The following is a 22430-nucleotide window of genomic DNA, read 5'->3' as shown; positions in this document are numbered from 1 at the left end:
GTTTCTGGTATCACTTTCAGTCAACCATATGATCATGTCTATTATTTTTCTTCTGCTGTCTGGCCTGCAGGCTTCTTCTTTTTCACTAGCAATCCAATATTCTGAATGGACAGACAAAGATAATTTAATATTTTTAAAATGTTGTTATCTTGCCATTCAGTTTGCTTATTATAAGTTTCTGTTTTGCTTCCAAGTGTGAATTCTATTAAAATTTTTGAGTTGTATATTCTCTATGTGAATATTCAGTGTTTTCTGTGAATTAGGTTTGATCATGTAAGATGAACAGGGGTTTTTTTATTATTCAAAAGTCTGGCAATTTTGAACTGTTGGATGGGAGAAAAATTGTAGAGGGGACGGACAGAATCATCTGTGCATACGCAGATGCATTGATTAGCCCGAAGTACTACTTTGGAGAAGTATTAATCTTTGATATATGTTTGATATATGAGTACTAATTCATCAAGCAAAAACTTTAAAGAAAATCAGCCTGCAACTATCAGACTGAGAATTAGCTGAAGGAGGCCATCAGAGTCCTGCCAATAAGGATCACCCTCCTTCATTGCCAGGAAGTGGTGGTCTTGTTGCTGAATTTCTTGTGGAAGAGGTTTCCTTTGCAGAGACTGCAGGTGAATCAAGCTGAAGCGATCTGCAAACATCTGGAGGACAATTTGGTGATCCAAGGAAGTCAGCATGGATTTGTCTCCAACAGGTCCTGTCAGACCAACCTGGTTTCCTTTTTTGACCAAGTAACAAGTTTGCTGGATTGTGGAAATGCAGTTGATGTTGTTTACTTGGATTTTAGTAAAGCTTTTGATAAGTTTCCCCATGACGTTCTGATGGATAAATTGAAGGACTGCAATCTGGATTTTCAGACAGTTAGGTGGATAGGGAATTGGTTAGAGAACCACACTCAAAGTGTTGTTGTCAATGGTGTTTCATCAGACTGGAGGGAGGTGAGTAGCGGGGAGCTCAGGGCTCAGTGCTCGGACCGGTACTTTTTAACATATTTATTAATGATCTAGATGAGGAGGTGGAGGGACTACTCATCAAGTTTGCAGATGACACCAAATTGGGAGGACTGGCAAATACTCCGGAAGATAGAGTTCAACGAGATCTGAACACAATGGAAAAATGGGCAAATGAGAACAAGATGCAATTTAATAAAGATAAGTGTAAAGTTCTGCATCTGGGTCAGAAAAATGAAAACCATGCCTACTGGATGGGGGATACGCTTCTAGGTAACACTATGTGTGAATGAGACCTTGGGGTACTTGTGGATTGTAAACTAAACATGAGCAGGCAGTGTGATGCAGCGGTAAAAAAGGTGAATGCCATTTTGGGCTGTATCAACAGGGGAATCACATCAAAATCACAAGATGTCATAATCCCATTGTATACTGATCAGACCACACCTGGAGTACTGTGTGCAGTTCTGGAGGCCTCACTTCAAGAACGACGTAGATAAAATTGAAAGGGTACAGAGGAGAGTGACGAAGATGATCTGGGGCCAAGGGACCAAGCCCTATGAAGATAGGTTGAGGGACTTGGGAATATTCATCCTGGAGAAAAGGAGGTTGAGAGGGGACATGATAGCCCTGTTTAAGTATTTGAAAGGTTGTCACTTGGAGGAGGGCAGGATGCTGTTTCCGTTGGCTGCAGAGGAGAGGACACCTAGTAATGGGTTTAAACTACAAGTACAATGATATAGGCTAGATATCAGGGGGGAAAATTTCAGTCAGAGTAGTTCAGCAGTGGAATAGGCTGCCTAAGGAGGTGGTGAGCTCCCCCTCACTGGCAGTCTTTAAGCAAAGGTTAGATACGCACTTTTCTTGGATGCTTTAGGATGCTTTGGGCTGATCCTGCATTGAGGAGGGGGTTGGACTAGATGGCCTGTATGGCCCCTTCCAACTCTATGATTCTATGATTCTATGAAGAGGAAGACCACAGCAGCAGCAGCAAAAACATCCAACTTAGGAGGGAGGGGTGTTGTGTACTGCCTCTTTCAGAGGTTATTCCAGTAGGCCTCACAGCAAGTAGGAGAGCAGGAGGGACTCCGTGCTCCTGTTCTCAGACCCCCTGCTAGCAGCCTGCAGGAGAGCAGGGCCAACTCAGAATCTGCAGAACCAGGCCAGGACAACAATGGCCTACAGCTCTAGAAACAGCTTAGCATTTGCCTTTTTCATTGCAGTTGCACACTAGGTCGACTTCTTCATTGAGTTATCTATCATGACTCTAAGAGCTCTCTCCTGATCAGTTACTGCCGGTTCTGATTCTATCAATATATATTTACTGTTAGGCTTTTTGGAGCCTAACTTTTCACTTTTTGGGGCCCACACTGAACTTCATGTACTACCTTGGTGCCCACTCACCCAGCCTCAGCAGATCCCTCAAAGACCTCCTTGGTTCTCACTGCTCTAAACATTGCCAAATATGTACCACAGTTGATGGGAAGCAGGGCTAAAGTTTTCCTTTTTGGACAGGTGCAAAATGTGGAGCCCTGCAGTTAGGATTTCCAGCCTTCAGAAAGTGCCTGGATATCTCCTAGAATTATAACTGTTCTCCAGCCCATTGGGATCCGTATTGTAGGATAAAATGGCATTTTTGGAGAGTAGAAACTGTGGCATTATACCCTGCTGAGTTCCCAACCCAAATCCCAGTCTCTGAAGGATCAGCTCCTAAATCTCCAGGAATTTCCAAACCTAGGCATCCTAACTGGATTCTAATGCATACAGCAAACAAACCAATAAACAAAAACACCTGTATTTGAATCTCGGGCAGGGCTATTACACTGTTATGCATGATCTGTGAGTTGTCAGAATTGGTTGCAATTTCATGGTTTCTTCTTTAGCAACTGTTTCTCAGTATTGTGAAAATAAAGAGTCCTATGGAACACCTGTCAGCTCCAGGCATAGGAAGAAAATACTGATGGAAACATTTGACCTTGGGTAAAAAAATATTGGGGGGGGGGATCTCTTTAAAGCTTTCAAACAATGTCAGCCTGTCACTTCTCACAGACTTTCTAATTCTTTCCAGCTGTAAATCAATCATCCCATTAACTCTTCTCTCATGGTCTCCCACCTAGTTATCTGGGGACTGGCTGGCTGATTCTTGCAGAACCATTTTTGGCAAAGCCTGGAGAATAACGCACCCCTTGTACATGGGCCATGATGTCATGAGCACTCACTTGTGGCTTTCAGCAAGCCCCCTTCACAAAGGAGCCCCTTCTTTGCTTGCTGCAATTACCCAGCTATTAAAGCGTATTACATTAGATTCTTATATTTTAAGAATGATATCACCGTTTGCTTTAATGTCCAGTCGGTGGGCCAATTTGCATTCACTTCCTTTGACACTGTGTTTGCTGACTGGATCCTTGGCTGACGTGGCTAAGGATAAAGCAGCTATTGAAAACAAGCAGAGTGGGAGAGGGCAGCTATAGCTGAGCTCATAAATGAGCATGGCCAAACATTGTGTGTTAATGATGTTAGAGCTCAAACAGCTCCATAATTCATGTTTGAGTGCAACTTCTCCAAAACTAAGGTTGCCAGCTGGAGTTCTCCATCGATTACTATGGCGCGGCCAGGACTTACCAAGGCCACGTGTTGACATGGCATGGGGGCGGCTGTGAGGCAGGTGCAACTGCGCACCCATAAGCATGTGCATAGCGCCTGGTGGTGGCACGCTACAGCAGCCTGGCGAGGGGGCAGGGCCTAAGCATGCCTATTTAAGGTGCCATGAGCTCAGGCTCTGCCTCTTTGCCCCTGGCTCTTCAGCGGACAGCTTGCCAACCTGTTTTCTGATGTTTGTGTTGGATTGCACATTGAACTTTATTGTCACAGCTGCAGGGGGTTGCCATGAGAAAGAGCCTGTTGACAGGGGCCCTGTCTGCATACAGGAGCCCCTGGAGGTTTGGCAGGGCTTCCTAAGAGGTGGGAAGAGGGAAGCCGACCCGGCTTAATTTTTCTGCCATTTTTGCGGTGAAAATTTTGTAATTTACATTCAGTAAATTGATAGGTCTATATCACTAGGGGGCATTTCATCACAGCCTTGTTTATCGATTTTTATATGTCTTCGTGCCACATTGGAGGTATTATCTTTTCCTTCTTTTATCTTGTTCAAAACGTTTTGTAATGGTATCATTAAGACCTCTTCAAAATGTCTGTAATGTGTGAGGCTAGAAGAATTAAAAAGCAGCTGAGACTTACCGTGGCTGCTCATTGATACCTGTGGAGGGCTGGCTGGAGACAGATGTGACCACCCCAGCAGCCTGTGGGCCAGGCGCACTGCTGGCATGTAGCACGCATAGCGTCAGGATGACGAGGACCCAGGCTTCTTGCTCAGGACACCATGGAGAGCAGCTTCCCTCTCACCCACCCTGTGTTAATGTGAAAACAGCCTTTTTCTGTGTCTTGAGGGGTTGTTTCACGGTCAATAATTTGTCACAGCTGCAAGTTTGCATGGGATGGAGCCTGCTGGCAGGGAGTCCCATGGGAGATCAGACTCCTTGAGGTTCGGGCCTCCCTATGAGGTGGCATGTAAGTGAGCACAAGTTGACCTTGCTGGGAAGCTAGGGGCTGGTTTGCCAGGTGGCCGTGGGATAGCCAAATGAGGTGGGCATCTGTTGGCTCCCCAACATCGGTTGCTTCCGGTAGGACAGATTTCAGAAGGCAAAGGAATCTGCTATCCTGACAGGGAATGGTGTGGATCCCAGGGTGCCTCTGGACTCTGTGGGTTTTTGGTGCAGTCCACCGACTGTTAGGTCAGGCTCCCTCTCCCATGCTGCACCAACCCTCCCGTGGAGAAGTAATAAAGCTGTGGCCATGTTTATACCCAGCATTGTTGTGTCACGTCTTATTCCAGCCTAAATGATGTCCTGCAAGTCCATAGTCTCCATCCTAGAGTGAGATAAATTGGGAGCCTTTAGAAATACTCCCATTCAGGTTACCATTTCCCCAGAAACGGCAATTACTCTACTTTTTGAGTTTTTTTCCATTTTGGCCATAGCTGAGGATCTGTTCCTTACTGTCCTCTCCTGAATTAATTGCCCCACTTGGGTAAACAAATGCTATCAAGTAATTCAGATTGTGTTGCTGGCATTGCTTTGTCCTTGAGATTTTACAGAAGGTCTGATCATGATTTTTTTTAAATAAACTAATTGTTCTAAAGATTGGTCACCAATTAACTCCATAAAGCAATGTGTGTGAAACTAAGCTACCATTCTATCTGAACAAATTAATTTATCCCTACATGCATCTCTTTTATTATTGTGAGCCAGCTCCTATTCTTTTCCGTGGGGAGTTTTTGAAAGGGCCATTTTCACCAGTGCATTTGCTTTTCCACAAACCTGTAACAGAATCCCTGAAATCCTGGCAATGGAAAACTTGCCAAATCAGGAACAAATATGTTTTACAGCATAGATCTGCTGAATTCTCCTTCTCTTTGAACAAAATAAGTAAATAGATGATGCTATGGAATAATTGATCAAACACAAATGTCCTTTTTATGTGATGTGATGCTATAAAAAGAGTTCTACATCTGTGAGGTTTGGCTCTATTTTCTCAATTATGTAATATGTTATTAATAACCAAGAACAAGATAATTTATATGAATGTGCCTAGTTTTCCTTTAAGTGTGTATGTATTAAGGAGCAGAGACAGCAGATTTTTCTGATATCATTTCTTCATCTCTGCCTTGATTAAACCTGTGGTAAAGCATCTACTGATTTCACTGCACATAGTTTAGAAGCCATGCCAATAATTCCCAAATATTGACCCCTTAATTAAAGGCTATATCTCAAACTCTGACATATTCAAAACTCATAATTAGCTTAAACCACTGACTTTGATCCATCTCTGTTCACACACAACTACCAGATGGGAACCTATATACTCATTCACAGATTTATCTAGCTACTTTATTTGGCTTTAGATAAGCATCTCAGCATATATGTATGTGGAGATCTTTTGTGCCCTTTGCGATATTGTTCAAGGCAAAATTGCTATATGAGGTAACTTCTTACACCAGCATACATTTGTCATGTTCAGTGTATAGTCATTTTCAAACAGAAGCATTCCAAGTAAAAATGATTTACTTGCAGGGTGGGAGTCTGGGCTAATAAATATGCTTACAGTGTGCTAGAATGAAAGAGGCCACAACTTTATTAACAACAACCCTGAGAGGGTTGGCATGGCAGAGGGTTAGGAGCTGGAGCAGTCAGCCAACTGCCTTAATTTTCCCTGGCAATGGCTTCTACCCTTCCTGCTCCAGTTCCCATCCAGGAACGTGGGTCTCCAAGCCGCTGCCCTTCCTACCTCGGGAAGTGTCCCACCCTGGACGCCAGCAGTGGTGCAAACCTCTTCTGGACCCATCCAGGGCCACCTGGGTCTGCAAAATCCATGCCTTGCACAGCCAGGCTTAGCACCCGCTCACAGCTTGCCACTTCTTTAAAGAGGCCCCTTTCCTGGGGAGTAGGCAATGCAGGGTGTACTCTCCACCCAGCTGGCTCTACCTCTTGCCAATCAACAAGTTGTGATGAAATAGCAATGAAACAGCAACCAAAAGGCCTGTGCCCCCTTTGCCAGCCCCCCATGGCATATGACTGCCAGCCACATAATTGCTAGGGAGGGAGGGTGGGAAGCTCATCTGCGACCCTGCCGAAGAGGGGAGGCAGAGCACAAGGCACACAACTGCACCTGTGCCTGCCCCCCTTCAGCCAACCCCAGGGCTCCATGCTGCTCCAGCAGCATGTGGCCTTGGGCCCACTTCCCCTCCCAGTGCATTTCCCCACCCGCCCCACTTGCTGCATCAATGGCAGCCTTGGGTTAATCCAGGTCGCAAAATATTGAAAGAAATAAAAACTGCCATTCTGTGTCAGGCAACTTAACCTGGTGACACTGAGTAATGTTCAGAGGAGTACATTTGGGACAGGAATTGAATTAATGGGTTTACAAACTGATAAGCCTTGCAGTTCTCTCCAAAGTATGTTACAAAATAAATATAGGCAAAATTACCCCAAGGTACAATCTAGATTGCAAAGTATCATTCCAAGTCCAAAATCATCTGACAAAGAGATCCACACCAGGTTGCTGTGAACTTCATGGTGAACCTACCACATTTGAAAGCTGTGCTCACTTGAATTGCAAGTCAAAGCCTGTATGTCCTCACCTCACCACCATCCAAATCAAACAGCTGTCAAACAGCTTTAAGGAAGCACAGTAGCAGTGGTGCTGGAATTTTATTTCCTTCTGCCTTGCAGGTGCTTTTGCATATATGCAGTAGATGAAATCAATTCTGCACTGGGGTCATGGATATCTGGGTAAGCTAATTAAATAATGTGGAATGTTGATAATTGCATGCTGGTTTACTGATTTACTCACTTTTTATTTATATGATCAGTCACTGCCTTGCAAGCTACCAACAGAACAGAAACTAAGGCTCCCATTGTGGTGTGAGAGAATGTGCACACATGAAATAATGCTAACTGCACATTATTGCATGGTGCTTTTTGAGCATGTGATAAACATTGCCCAAGACACAGAGTTGATGTACTCACAAGCAGCTGAAGGAATTCCAAAACCAACTAGCTTCCCCCTCACACCTGGTGAACAAACATGAGCCAGACTAATGGGTGGTGAGCATTCCTCTCTAATTTGTTGATGGTGATGCTTCTTGTTCAGTGAAAGAAGACTCGCTTGTCCCAGCTGCATTATTTTCACTAATAGATATTCAATCTTTCCTATTCAATTAGCTTCATAAAGCATTCCTTCTGTCCTTAGTGCTGCGTTGATCACTTCTTCTCCTCTTTCTAATCTGCTGGTTTGGCCATGTCCTGAACTGGCTTAAAATGTATTAGAGATACAATTGGGCTTACCAAAATAGTGCTGAACCAAAATCCTGCCCCCCCCCCTTTAGCAAATCTAACTGTGCCCATCCTTTTTTGTAATTTTAGGCAAACAAAGGTGCAGGGGTTGAACTTTCCACCTTTGAAGAGAGTCATTCTTTTCCTTGCTTTGTTCTAGATCTCATGACCTTGTCATGTATTTATTTATTTTGATAGCAAAAGTAGCTTACACCGTTCTCCACTCTTCCATTTTATCCTCACAACAACACTGTGATGTATATTCAACCGAGAGTGCATGACTGGCCCAAGTTCACCCACCAAGATTCCATGTCAGAGTGGAGATTTGAACCTCCAAGATCCTAGTCTTACAATCTACTCACTACATCACACTGGGCCTCAAAGAGAGAACCAAAGACAGTATCATTTTAAGCCCCAGGACTAACTCTTTTTCAAGTGAAAAAGTTCAGTTCCAGATGTTCATTTAGGTTGCACTTACTGAAAAACAGAGGGCAAGGCTCTTTATCTCCCGTTAACTTTTCTCTCCTTTGGCCAAACATTTCTAACACCACTTTGTTCCACACTTCCTTTATTTAGATCAGGCTTTCTCAACCAGGGTTTCATGAAACCCTGGGGTTTCTTGCCGGCCCTGAAAGGATTTCCTGAATGGGTGGGAGTTCATTAATTTTTAATATATATTTTTAAATTTGTTAAAACATTTATTGGGTGGTATGAACATATATGGTTATGGTGACCTGGCCAATGATAGGCCTGGAGGGGATGGGAAGGGGAAGGTCGCTAGGTGGGCGTGTACACAGCTATGTTGCCCAACCATATTCTGCACCATCACGCCGCTTCTGGGATTTCTCGAAGCCTGAAGAATGTTTCAGAGAGTTCTCAATGGTAAAAAAGTCAAGAAAGGCTGCTTTAGATGGATAACGTTTTAAACCTGTGAGAACTCCAGGACCTACCAAAAACTGCTGGCTCCTGATGCTGATCTAAACATTTCCAGTCTCAAGCCTCACCCATACATCAGAGTTTTTGATTTGATTAGCTGAGTACTCTAGGTTCTTCTTCTTAGAAAGCAAAACAAACTGTATTCAGTGGGACTTGTGTGCAAATAAATTTACTTCACAAGTCGCTCCAAGCCTTGGGTAAACTCTCTTTTGCCTGTTCCAATTCAAGTTCAATCTGTTACTGGGGGACAAGAGAAACAGTATGCCATCTTATTTGTACAATGAAATCTCTGTCCAGCCTTTTGATACTCTAGCAGATGAAATGATCCTTTTATCATCTGTTTTTTGCTATATACATCCAATCTGACCTACTCCTCTGTGTGCTAACTCTGGGCTTTGAGAGGCTCTGTGCCCTTTGCCATTTTCTTTCCCAGTACTAGTCAAATTGGACTCAGAAATCTGAGTGCTACCATTAAAATGTCTGGCCACCAAACTGCAAGAAAAAGATTTAGCTGTAAGAATTCAAAGTGTATGCTAGTAAAAGTACACGGCCATTGATACATTTTATATTATTAGAGGACACAGGACTTCAATTTCCTCATCTGCAGCTGTCCAGCTAAGATCATCCATAGCTTGATGAATTTTATTTATTGATTTGATTTTCTATCACCCCTCTCAGCAATTGCCATCTTGGGGCAGTAAGCAACATGACCAACAACTGAGCAATAAAATTCATAACAACTAAGTAAAATTAACAGAACAGTTAAAACAACAGTTCATAATTTAAATCCATCAATTTACAGCAGCCTGCAACTGGATATCATCACCTTTGAGCCTCTCCCTAATTACATACTTTAGGAAGGGGGGACAAGGGGGGCAGTTAGATGTTGTCTGCTGCTCTGGTCTCAACCAAACACCTGGTGGAACTTGGCAAACTCTGACAGGTCCCTAACTTCCTCTGGGGACTCCTTCCACAAGAAGGTCAAGGTCAGGCATAATTCCTCGGGGCAGAGGTGGTCCCTTAAATGCACTAGGCCAAGATCATGTATGGCCTTAAAGGTCAGAACCAGCAGCTTGAATCTGATTCAGAATTCCACCAGGAGCCAATGCAGCTGGTGGAGGACCAGTTGGATGTGGGCTCTCCATGGAGTTCTGGTAAGGACCCAGGTCATTGCATTCTGGACCAGCTGTAGTTTCTGAAGGCTGTATACAGTGAGTGACAGTAATCTACCCTCAAGGTGACAGTACCATGGCTAGGTGTTCTGGGGTCAGATAGAGCACTAGTAGCTTAGCTTGGTAAAGATGGAAGAATACCAGCTGCACTACCTACATGACTTTAGCATCCCTGGAAAGGGAGGCATCAAAGGTCACCCTCAGATTCCTGGCTGTCTGTGTCATTGTCAACTGCACTCCATCTAGTCTGGGGAGGTGTGCTTCCTTGTCTAACCCCTTCGTACCCAGCCGCAGGATGGAGATCTTTGAGGGGTTGAGCTTCAGGTGACTATGCTGAATCCACTCCATCACAGCCTTCAAACACTTGGCCAGGGAATCCAAAGGGGCATCTGGTCAACCTCTCATCTAGAGATAGAGCTAGGTGTCACTGGCGTATTGATAGCACTCAAGCCCCAAACTCCAGACCAGCTGAGCAAGAGGGTACATAAATACGTTAAATAACACTAGGGAGAGGACTATGTCCTGTGGAATCCTGCACTGGAGTTGACAGTGGTGTGTTATAGTCTCCCCAACAGCTACCGTCTGTCCCCAACCTTGGAGGAAAGAGATCAGCCACTGTAAGGCTGTCCCCAAATCACTGCATCAACAAGGCAGTGAGCAAGAACCTCATGGTCTTCCAGGTCAAACGCTTGAGAAACCACAGCAGGTCAAAAGGATGAGCAGCTATAGAAGCACTGACCTGCTTTAGTCCAACTGTCTGCAGAGGTCATCCATCAGAGTGACCAGAGCCATCTCCACCCTGTGGACAGGCTGGAAGCCAGATTGAAATGGATCCAAGACTGATGCATCTTCCAAGAATGCCAGCAGCTGGTCCACGGCTGCCTGTTTGCCCAGAAACACAAGATGCGAAAAAGCTTTATATCTGGCAGGGACCCACAGATGCAGAGAGGTTCCTTCGATAGGAGTTGAGCCACAGCCTCCTTCAGCTGCACATGCAACTTTTGATATTCTCAGAAATGTTCTCATTTAAGTATTTGGCATTTTTAAAAAATGGTATTAGATTTTTGCTGTGACCAGGCTATCCTAGGCTAGTCTGAGGTCATCCAGTCCCAGAAGCTAAGCAAGATTGGCCCCGGTTAGTATTTGAATTGGAGAATGTTGAATATGTGAATCCACACAGGACAGAGCTTGAGGTCCAAGGTAGGATTCAAGCAGCCTCATAAGCAGCCAATGTACTTCAAGGCTCCCAGCTGCAGGAGTCGATCCTTTAAAACTAATCAAGCACCTATGAGCCTATTAGGCTCAGCCATGTGAGATTCTACTGATGTTTAAATGTATATAAGTTGGGGGTTTGTTTTCAGGAATCCCCGTCTTATTGTTGCTTCCTTCAACATAGACTCACTGCTGAGATCACTAAAGAGGTGTCTGTTTACCTGGTAGCTTGCGTTCATCCTTGCGAACCCACATATTTTACAGAGACCACCAAGGAATACCAGAGTTGTTATGCAAAGGCAGTCAATAGAATATCACTTTAGAACATCTCTTGCCTTGAAAATCTACTTGGTTGCCATCAACTGGATGCAACTTGATGGCCAAATCAACAAACATCCCTACCTAGATTTCCACAGCCAAAGGAAATTCACTATATCCTTTTGTTCTAGTTGCTTTCCCCTTTTCTGAAACCCATTGCATCAGTGTAGGATGACTAAATGCAAAAGATGATGGAGCGCTTACATTTCTATTAATGATAAGAAAAAGGAAATTCCAACTGATGCAATTTTTCTCATCTGAGCATACTGAATGCTACAGGAGTCCTTTTCAAAATCTGAATGGTGCAAAACTTTCTAAATCATTTTCATCTCACCATCTGGCTGTACAACAATAGAACAGTATATCTTGGGGCTTGTTCACAAATGCAGTCATCACTTGGAGACTTCATTTGCAATGTCGTTTGCAGCATGAATGTGCAAAAATGGATTTGGGTTGTTGATCATTACAAAAAACATGTGCCTCATTCTTTAGCATTAGAAACAAATCCAGTCATACAAGGACAGCAATCTGATAGCGATTTCCACTGGTTTCATTGGGAACACATTTCTAGCTCTATCATCCCATCAGTAGTTGGGATTAAATTCTCAGGGACTGGATAACTCCCTTCATACAAGGAATCTTCCCTCACAGTTTTCAGATGGATAGGGTACATTTCACGAATGAGTTTTTGTCTCCTTTCACAGGGTCCTCATAAACACTGTCTGTTTGGGGAGGAGAGGTCGCTATATATTTACAAAGATGTAGTATGTGGATAAGGGCCACTACCTCCTTCCTTCCTGCAGATTACTTCATAGACTTCAGTGTCTTTCAACGTTTCCCCTTCAAAACCAATTATTATATCAGAGCCTGGCTGGAGGAAATATGTGACTGGGGAAAACAAGCATATTGGGAGCCCCTATGACTGTTTTTTTTTAATACAATAAAGACATACAAGAGATCTCAGGTCCTGAATCAGAACTTCTTTCTTTCACATATTTGTGTGTTTGTCTCTGCTCTCTCCAGGAAGGAAACCCTTAAGCCTCTGCCTTTATCCAGTTACCATGAAATCTGCTTGCCAGTTTGGGTGACTTTTTGCTTAGGTGAGAAGCTTTTAATGAGTTTTGTTGCTTTAATAAGATACTGCTCGTAGTGAATTTTGTGAGAGCTGCCTTAGCAGTGTTTTGGCTGTGTGTGCCCTAAAGATTAGAGACAAATGTAGCTATTGTCTCTATACACATCCACAGTTGTATGCAAGCAAACTTAACTCCTGTCTAGCAAGCCACTGAGATGGTATAATGAGTCACAGAAAGTAGAAACAATGTAGAAACAACACTAATTGGGATAGTCTTGTTTGGCAGGAAAATCATCTTCTGCTTAGCTCACACCTCTATAGATATATATATCTAGTTAGCCTTTTTCTCATCCTTCACTGACCCTTTCACTGCTTATGGAAATTAGTCAAGACAGTAATAGAGTAACACTCAGACCAGAAAGTTCCCAGTCATTTCCAACTGTTAGAAATCTTTCAGCTTGGATTGTGTGTAGCTTGGGCTGAATCTTGATGAGAAAATGACCTTGTGTTGTTAGTGTGATGTTATAGGCCAGATGATGCCTAGAGGTGATCTCTGCAGCTTGGTGTAGGGGATAAGAGGGGTAGCCTCTAATCTGCAGAGCCAGATTTGAGGTCCATTCCGCACAAGTTTAATGTTGCAGGAGTGTGGCAAATTGTAATCACTACTAATATGCAGTTATGCACGATGTCGTACACAATCTGCCACACTCCTGAAACAGTCCGGCTAAAAGCGCTTTGTTGTAGCGCTTCCAGGGAAATCCCAAAAGGTGGATTCACCCTCTGGAAAGCGCTATACTCTTACAAGCAATCTGCAACACTAGCGAAAAAGACCCGTGCATTAACATTGTTGCGGTTTCAGCAAAGTCCCTCCCCCTGGCTCTCTCCTCTGAACTTCCAGCGAAGCGATCGCCATTTTTTTTCTCAGAGCGAGCAGAGAGCAACAAACCAGCGAGCCTTCATTCACCCAGTGAGGCTTCTCCAGCTGCAGTCCCTCCAAAGAGCTGCTTTAAAGCTCACCTCAAGTCACAAAGCACAGCCCTGTTTGCAATTTCCCTTTATTTTTGGCCGAAAATCGCGCCCGTGCACAGTGGGGGGGATTTTTTTTCACTCGGGGGAGCGTGGCAACGATGAATCGGCAGCTCACACGCCAGCTGCCAGCTAGATGGGTCTCTACGTTAGGAGGAAGCAAGGAATCAAGGAATCAAGGCATATTCGTTGCAACGTGTGTTTTTCTTTTTTTAAAAAAAACTGTTCTTAAAGCCAAAGGGGCTTTTCCGGAGCATGGTAACAACTGCCCATTGGCTGCTCGCTTGATTGACGGCCAGGGGCGGGACAAAGCACGGAAAAAATTGCTTCCTTTCTAGCAATTTTTGCCAAGACCAGAAACCTGAGGGAAACGATTGAAACACAACTGGATTCCACCACAAAGGCAGGTGTGCGTTACACCGAATTCCACTATTTAAAATTCAGTTTTTTCTTTCCGAAATCAATTTGCCACATTGAACCTTGTGTGGAATGGGCCTGATTCTCCACCCCTCGTCCACATGCAGCCAACCGGGTGACCTTGGGCCCATCCACAGTTCTCTCAGAACTCTCTCAGCCCACCCCCCCCCCTCACACCTCATAGAATGTCTGTTGTGCAGAGAGGAAGGGAAGATGATTGTAAGCTGCTTTGAGACTCATTCAAGCAGTGAAAAGTGGGGTAAAAACATTTGAGAGTGGTGGTATATAAATATAAATAAATAAATATAAATAAATTTAAACAATTATTTGATAGTCAAATGTGTGTCATTAAAGTTCTTCTGAAGTTTTATTAGGAACAGATCCAACTGAATATTATAGGACTTCTACATAAACATACATAGGCTTGAGCTGCCTGAACATTTGTCTCTTGCTGTTCTCTAGCTAATTATCTGGGCAAATGAGAACAAGATGCAATTTAATAAAGATAAATGTAAAGTTCTGCATCTGGGTCAGAAAAATGAAAAGCATGCCTACTGGATGGGGGATATGCTTCTAGGTAACACTGTGTGTGAACGAGACCTTGGAGTACTTGTGGATTGTAAACTAAACATGAGCAGGCAGTGTCATGCAGCGGTAAAAAAGGCAAATGCCATTTTGGGCTGTATCAACAGGGGCATCACATCAAAATCACAAGATGTCATAGTCCCATTGTATACGGCACTGGTCAGACCACACCTGGAGTACTGTGTGCAGTTCTGGAGGCCTCACTTCAAGAAAGACGTAGATAAAATTGAAAGGGTACAGAGGAGAGCGATGAGGATGATCTGGGGCCAAGGGACCAAGCTCTATGAAGATAGGTTGAGGGACTTGGGAATATTCATCCTGGAGAAAAAGAAGTTGAGAGGGGACATGATAGCCATCTTTAAGTATTTGAAAGGTTGTCATTTGGAGGAGGTCAGGATGCTGTTTTCATTGGCTGCAACGGACACGCAGTAATGGGTTTAAACTACAAGTACAACGATATAAGCTAGATATCAGGAAAAAAATTTTCACAGTCAGAGTAGTTCAGCAGTGGAATAGGCTGCCTAAGGAGGTGGTGAGCTCCCCCTCACTGGCAGTCTTCAAGCAAAGGTTGGATACACACTTTTCTTGGATGCTTTGGATGCTTAGGGCTGATCCTGCATTGAGCAGGGGGTTGGACTAAATGGCCTGTATGGCCCCTTCCAACTCTATGATTCTATGATTCTATGATCTCCTCTGGGCATCACCAGCAAGTAATGCTCAACATCAGCAGCACTGTGTGTGTGTACTTGAGTGGCTTCTTCTATTGCGTAGGTATGCTGCACTTGGTTAAATTTTTATTCTTCATTTGGATTCTATCCCAGCAGAGTATTGTGGGCTCAGTTTCAGCATTTGGCATAATGTTCCCATCTCAGAACTGGCTCCATACTGATCAAGCCTTAGGCCAGGTTGCTATCGTTGTTTAACTAAAGCTTAAGCCAAGCATGTGCAGGAGAAGCCTCATCAAACTCCAAGACAGTTAGGAAACTGCTGCCTTGCTGCTTCAAGCCCTAGTCATATATGAGGAGTGTTTTTATTCATATATGACATGCTTGGGTTTTATTACAAACAATAACAAATGAGATTGATGATGTATTAAACCCACAGCCAAAGATTCACCCCATTTAATCCTAAAAGCTAGAGCTTAAATTTCAACATTCACTGAATTTCTGATACATACAGATGAATGCAGTGTATGTTTACACTCACAAAGTTCACTAGAACCCACTGTCCAGTAAGTGTGAATCAGACTGGGATTTTAATATAACAAATTAGAGGTGCTCGGGAGGGGGGGGGGATCTGCTGCTTGCTCTCCAGTCTTTCATAGGGTCACCAACATCAGGTAGGATATGGAGTCCCAAGACTGCAGCCATCTGTTCGGAATGAAAGAGGTTGAGAAGGCTGAACATTATTATCATGATGGACTCAATATAGACCCAGGATATTTATCGGCATTTCTATGTAGTATAGGCTTTTCTTCAACCTTCCTGCCCGTGAAAACTTTTTTAAAAAATATTTCATTTATTATATTTATTTATTATGTTTATATACCACCCTCCCAGCTATATGAATCATTATGTATGCGTGGATCTTTAAATTAAGAAGATCCATTTCAATCTAAACAAGTCAGGTTGTTTTGTAATAGAGTATTTTGTTATGTGCCATATTTTGTGTCACTCATAGATTATTTTCTACTGAGATTTCAATGCATTGTTTTAATTGACCTTTAGCACTGTGCAATAAAAGGTGTATTTAATATATTTTTATGATAAAGAGCGGCCACCATTAGGGGCAGCCACCGACTGATGATGCGGTTGGGCTGCTAAAGGAAGGTGCGATGGCTCCTGGAGCGTGCATGCCTCTGGCATGCATGACGCAGCAGCAGAGGGTGGGGTCAGAGGGTACCTTTACAAGGTGCCACATGTAGCCGGCTCGTCCTCTCTGCCAAGACCGCCATCAGGACAGCTTCACTGTTCCGCAGTGTTGAGGAAGGCTGGAGTGGATCGGAGAGGCTAGAGCCAGTGTGGAGGCCAGTGGTTTGCGGAGGGTGATGGTGGGAGCCAGCTTTGGGATCTGTGGCAGAGTTCCCCACTTTCTCACCCAGCAGTGCTTCATGGTGGCACAGATTGGGAGCTCGGCTGTGAGGGGGGAGAGCTATCACTGGTCTTGCCTCGCATGCGGCGTGCTCATGTGGCATGGGAGGGGTCCGGGGAGGGAAAGGAGGGCAGCAGCTGGGAGGGGGCCAGAAAGCAGCAGCACTGCTCAGAGGCCCCAGGTCAGTATAGGTTGATACACCACCTATCCTACCCAAAGGGGACATCTGTCAATAACGGTATTGCTCTGGACCTGCCTACCGTCAGGTATGCCTCTTTTGATATGGCAGTCAACATCATGCAGAGCTGTGGTCCAGGTGCCCTCCTCGCAAAGTGTGACGTGCAGTCAGTGTTCTGGCTTGTGCCTGTCCACCCCGAGGATTTCTGCCTGCTTGGGTTCCAGTTCCCGGAGTCCTGGTACTAGTGTGGTGCATAGTCCTCACCTGTTTGGAGAATAACATCTCTTTCAAGGCCCAGCACATTCTTGGGGTGAACAATGACATAACGGCTGCCCTCTCTCACTTACAGCTCAAGAAATTTCACCAGTTGGGCAGTCCATGGGATTTTGGACCTTGCTCACAAGGCAGGAGCAGTGCAGTCATGGCCACTGACAGAGGAGTTCCTGTTGTGCTATTTGGTGTACCTCTGAGAGCAGGGCATGTCACACAGGACAATGCAGGTTACACTGGCAGACCATTCCTTCTACAGCAGGGTTCATGGGGTGGGACCCAGGGTCCTCTTATCTAGCCAAAAGGGCTGTAAAGGGCTGGGGATGGTAGACTGGCGGATGCCAGGCACCTGATCACACTATCCCTGTTGCACTGACTGTTGGGGGAGCTGGGGACCAAATGCTTCTCACACTATGAGGCCCTGCTGTTGCGAGCAGCATTTTGAAGGCCTACCACAGGGCCTTCCAATGCAGCGAGTTGGTAGCACAGACCTGAGTTGCTGCAGGTGCTACTGCTCTTCATGTGGAAGACGTGGAGATCCAGAAGGAGGAGGTGGTGTTAATGGTCAGAAGGTCCAAATCAGACCAGGCTGGTAAGGGGGGGGCACTTGATGATTCCCCGTGTGACGAGAGGGCCATGGTGCCTGGTTAAAGGCCTTGAGGTGTTCTTGGCTTGCAGACCTCCAGTGCCCAGAGTTTTGTTCATGCATGAAGATGGGGCTTGCCTGTCCCGTTTTCATCTCATAGTCATATTGAGATGGTGCATAGCGGGTTTGGAGCTCTGTGTTCCTTGTGATGGCACCCATTCCTTTTGGATTGGGGCTGCCACACAGGCACACCTGGATGGGGTGTCTCCCAAGGATATCAAGAGGATCAGGAGATAGCAGTCTCAGGCATACAGGACGTATATCCACTCAGATACGGGGGTCTAACCTGTGAAACATTCCAGGACTGAGTGTCACGTTGCCACCGTGTTAATTGTGGGGCATAGTATCCCCTACTTCAGGTATATATACGGCAGAATCTGGATGGGGGCAGGACTTGGGACTGGAAGATCATCCATAAATACAATGGGTACTCATGATCCATCTGATGGAGAATGATCTGCTAAGGATATCTGGACTACATCACCATGATTACGGCTGATCTTTGGGTGTGGGCACAGTGTTTACCTCAGACAAGATTGATCTGGTCTAAACTGATGGACAGCCTAATCTGGCATGATGCTCTGTGCCCAGAATGGGTGAACTGGGCAAAAAACAAAGTAATCAAGGCTGTCCAGAAGTTGATGGCAGAGATTGGGGGAATGGTGGTTCATCACCCAGACGTAATTTTCTGTTTGCCACCATTTTTAGGCGAGAAGGCAGTCATTTATCAGAATCAGAATACCTTTATTGGCATAAAATTGCAAAGCATAGAATGAAATTTTCAAACATTTATCTAGTTGCGGGTGTGACCTCTGTTTGGATGCTGTTCTGGAATGGCTGAAAGGCTGTAGTGGGTTGGTGGGAATGGGACTGGTAGGGCCTTGTTTGGTGGTGGATTAGGGAGCACAAGGAGGAGCCCATTTGGCAGGGGGCCAGCAGGTTCACTGGACTCCCTGAGGTGTTGAGGGTCTCATTAAGGGACTGGCTGGTAAGAGCACGGCTGTTCCTGCTGGGTGGCCAGGGGCTCGAAGCCAAGCAAACAAGGGAGTCGTTGGCTCCTGGTAAGGTTGTTTCCCACATGGAGAGCCCCAGAAGCCTGGGACTGGCCTTCCCGGCTGGGAAAAGGCGGTCCCAGAGCGCCTCTGGGCTCCAAGTTGTGTGCAGCTGGATGGCTGTGGGGTGGGGGCCTCTTCCCAGGTGCCCCAAATTGGGCCAACCCTCAGTTATGGTTTGGATGGAATAAAAATCTGTGGCCATGTTAACAGCATTCCTGAGAGTTGTGTCTTATTTGGCACTAGTGCCAGCCTGCAAATCAATAATTTTTAGACCACCTCTTTGGTTCATAGTTTGTTTTACAGGTTGGGTTTGTTTATTTTGCCCTCCCAGTTTCATTTAAAGCAATCAGTTCTCCTGGAGGGAAATGGCAGTTTCAAAGGGCAAACTATATGGTATACCTTGGATTCTAGGGTGTAAACTGCACAGACCTTTTATTCCAACCCCAGATCAATTCAGTCCCTCTACACAGAATGCGATTTCCATTTGGATTTGGGGCGATTTAAATTTTCCTTCTGCAGCAAGAAGGATTGATCCGGAGTGACCCTGCCTTTATTGTGTGATATCTTGGAGTGCTTTTAATGCTCAATATATTTTAAAATCTGGATTGGGAAACCAAGCTCCGTGGTAGAGGACCTCTGATAAGCCACACCTGGTCATGTGACATGCTTGCCTTAAAGGAGAAGCCCCTAATTTCTCTCAACTTCTGTCGGTCCTGGATTTTTCTTCCCTCCTCTGCCTTTTTCAATCTCCCCCCCCCCTCCAAGAAAAGAAAGAGGCTCTCTGCCTGGCTCCTCTCCCCCCCTTCAAGAAAAGAAGGAAAGAGGCTTGTCCCCCCTTCTGAACTACCCTAACCACATGCAGAAGACTTTCATGCTTCAATGGGGAGAGGGGGAAGAGGAAGAACCGAGTTCAAAGCGATCTGAATTCAACAAGATTGACAATGGAATAAAGAAAGTAAGTACAGACTCTGCCCAGGTGAACTCTCTCCATGAATTCTCCCTCCTCCACAGGATCAGTCCTCAAATCTCCAGGTATTTTCCAACTCGGAGTTGGTAACCCTAGAGAAATGGCAGCTTCAGAGGGCTACTAATCTCCCTCCCATCTCCAGATCCTGTCCTCCTAAGATATCACCCTCACATCTCTGAGAATTTCCCAAGCCTGAATGACCACCTAAATTGAAAATTTCACAGCAAGAAGATAAACATTCTCACTTGCTATGAAGAAGCAGCACGAGGCAAGATATTTTTATACTCCATTTTTTACTACTCGAAGGAGTCCCAAAGCGACTTACAAACACCTTTCCCTTTCTTTCCCCACAATGGACACCCGGTGAGATAGTTGATGCTGAGAGAGTTCAGAGAGAACTGTGATTAGCTAAGTTGACCCAGCTGGCTGCATGTGGAGGAATGGGTAATCAAACCCAGTTCTCCAGATTAGAGCCCACTGTGTTTAACTAGTGCACCACCCTGGCTCTCTAATGCCTTGGCAACTCACTTTTCTTAAGAGCCAGCTCTAGAAGTCTCTTGAGAAGTCAACATAAAATATCTCATAATAGCAAATTTATGGCACAGAGTCCTGGCTATACAGTCCTGGCTATACAGAGGAAATGTTTTGCACTGCATTGACACTGTTTAATGATTTATATAGCTTTATTCATGTGTATTGTCTGAAGTTTGTTGCCTGCAAAAATACATTTGTCAAACAACTGTTACCCACCTTGAGCCCCCAGGATATGGCGGCTTGTGAATGGAAGCGAACACATCCGCTTCCCATTGCCTGTTCCTTCTGGAGCTGAATTTCCATCACTGCCATTTGCTCGGCTGCCATAATTCAACTGCACCGTTTAGGCAGTTAGCAAATGCCCACTCCCATCTCCCGAAGTCCCCGATTTCATTTGGCCTGCCTCCATGCAGGCATTCGGAATGGATTTGTGTTCCAGGGAGGGCTTGCCAGAATGAATGGTCTGTCATCCCAAATCCAGAAGCCTGGCCGAGCTTGATGATCAATTTGTGTGCAGCACCGAGGAACCCTGCCTCATAATAATTGTCATCTTTGAGCTATTTTTAGCCTGTGCACCAGCCGCCCATTGGATATTAGGCCATAAAGTGAGGGTGAATGATGGCAATTGATTATCACAAGCTGTGTGGTGTGGCATGAAGGCCGGAGGCCCCAGCTGCATCCTCTTCTGCCTTCTCGGCACGATAAAATATCCTGTTTTCATTCTTCTTAATTAAAGTGGGTAGACCACTTACGAGGGGAAGGAAGAGGTTACACTCCGTAAACAATGGTCTGCTCAATTAAAAGAAAAGGCATTGATAAAACCCAAGAATGAGAGTCAAATGCCTCCATTTGTCTGAGGCTGCTTCCTCCTCTCCCCTGCCTTCCTTTCCCTCCTTCACAGAATCGCACACCAAAGGGACCAGTCTGCGTTTGTTCTGGGCTGTCAACCAACAAGTCAGTTTTCTTCACAGATCCCTAAGTGAGAGACTTTCCTATCTCAAGACTCCCTAGACGGCAGCGACCCACCCTCCCACCTTGTTATTTCTCTTGTTGCTTTGTCACAGCGGCGGTATAGGGCACGAGGTGGAGTGTTGGCCAGGGAACAGCCTGCATGCTGGGACCCTGGGGCGGGGGTCTCTGTAAGAGACCGGCTAACACTGAGAGCGGCCTATCCGGCTGGGTAGGTCAGGGGCTCGGAGCCAGGAGGAAGGGATGGTTGAATGAGGTGGACGCCTGGCAACCATCTTCTGTCCTTCTCCCGGTGGAGGGTTCAAGGAGCAAGGGATCCTTTCTCCAGGCTGGGAGGAAGGAAGACCCAGGGCGCCCCTTGAACCCATGTAGCCGCTATACGGCTGCACAGGTTCACTCCACACCTCGTGCCAGGCCAACCCTCAGTTTGTGTTGGTTAATAAAGCTGTGGCCTGTTTTTTTGCCAAACAAGAGGCTTGCATATTTACTGGCTTGCATATCACCTGGCAAGGCAACACTGCAGGGAGAGAGAGAAGAGGATGAGTAAGAATGAGGGTTCCAAAGCGACAGGCTCAGAAGTGGCTTGCTGGGATTTGTCAGGGACTGCAAAACTTCATCAGATGATTTATTTATTTATTTATTTTTAGATTTATACCCTGCCCTTCCCTAGAGGCTCACAGGGGCTCATAAAGTTTAAAATACACAACATTAATACATAGGTTTTAAAACTTTAAACTTACATTTAAAATCAGACCTGCCATTTCACCTTCAAGCCACCTCTTCTTTATGGGAGTAAGGTGGTCACAGAACTCAGGGGAGCCATATAAATTCTTAGAGAATTTGTTTGGGGGGTGGACTTCCAGGCAGGGAGGCCAGCCTCTCAATGTTATATTTAGGCCTCAACTGTAGGTCTGGCAGAACAGCTGTGTTTTACAGGCACTGCAGATCTGATTAAGGCCCCACAGGACTCTGAAAAGCCCCTGGCTCCAGTTGAGGCCAATTTCCCCTCTTTAGGGATAGGGATGATACCACTTTCCTGGGATTTGCTCCCAGTTATTGTCATGGTGTATTTTTTAAGGAAAAGCACTGATCATCTGAGTCTTGGCGTGTGGATGGGAGCATCATGT

Source organism: Paroedura picta, chromosome 3 (genome assembly GCF_049243985.1).
Source record: "Paroedura picta isolate Pp20150507F chromosome 3, Ppicta_v3.0, whole genome shotgun sequence".
Classification (NCBI taxonomy): domain Eukaryota; kingdom Metazoa; phylum Chordata; class Lepidosauria; order Squamata; family Gekkonidae; genus Paroedura; species Paroedura picta.
This window is presented reverse-complemented; position numbering follows the sequence as displayed.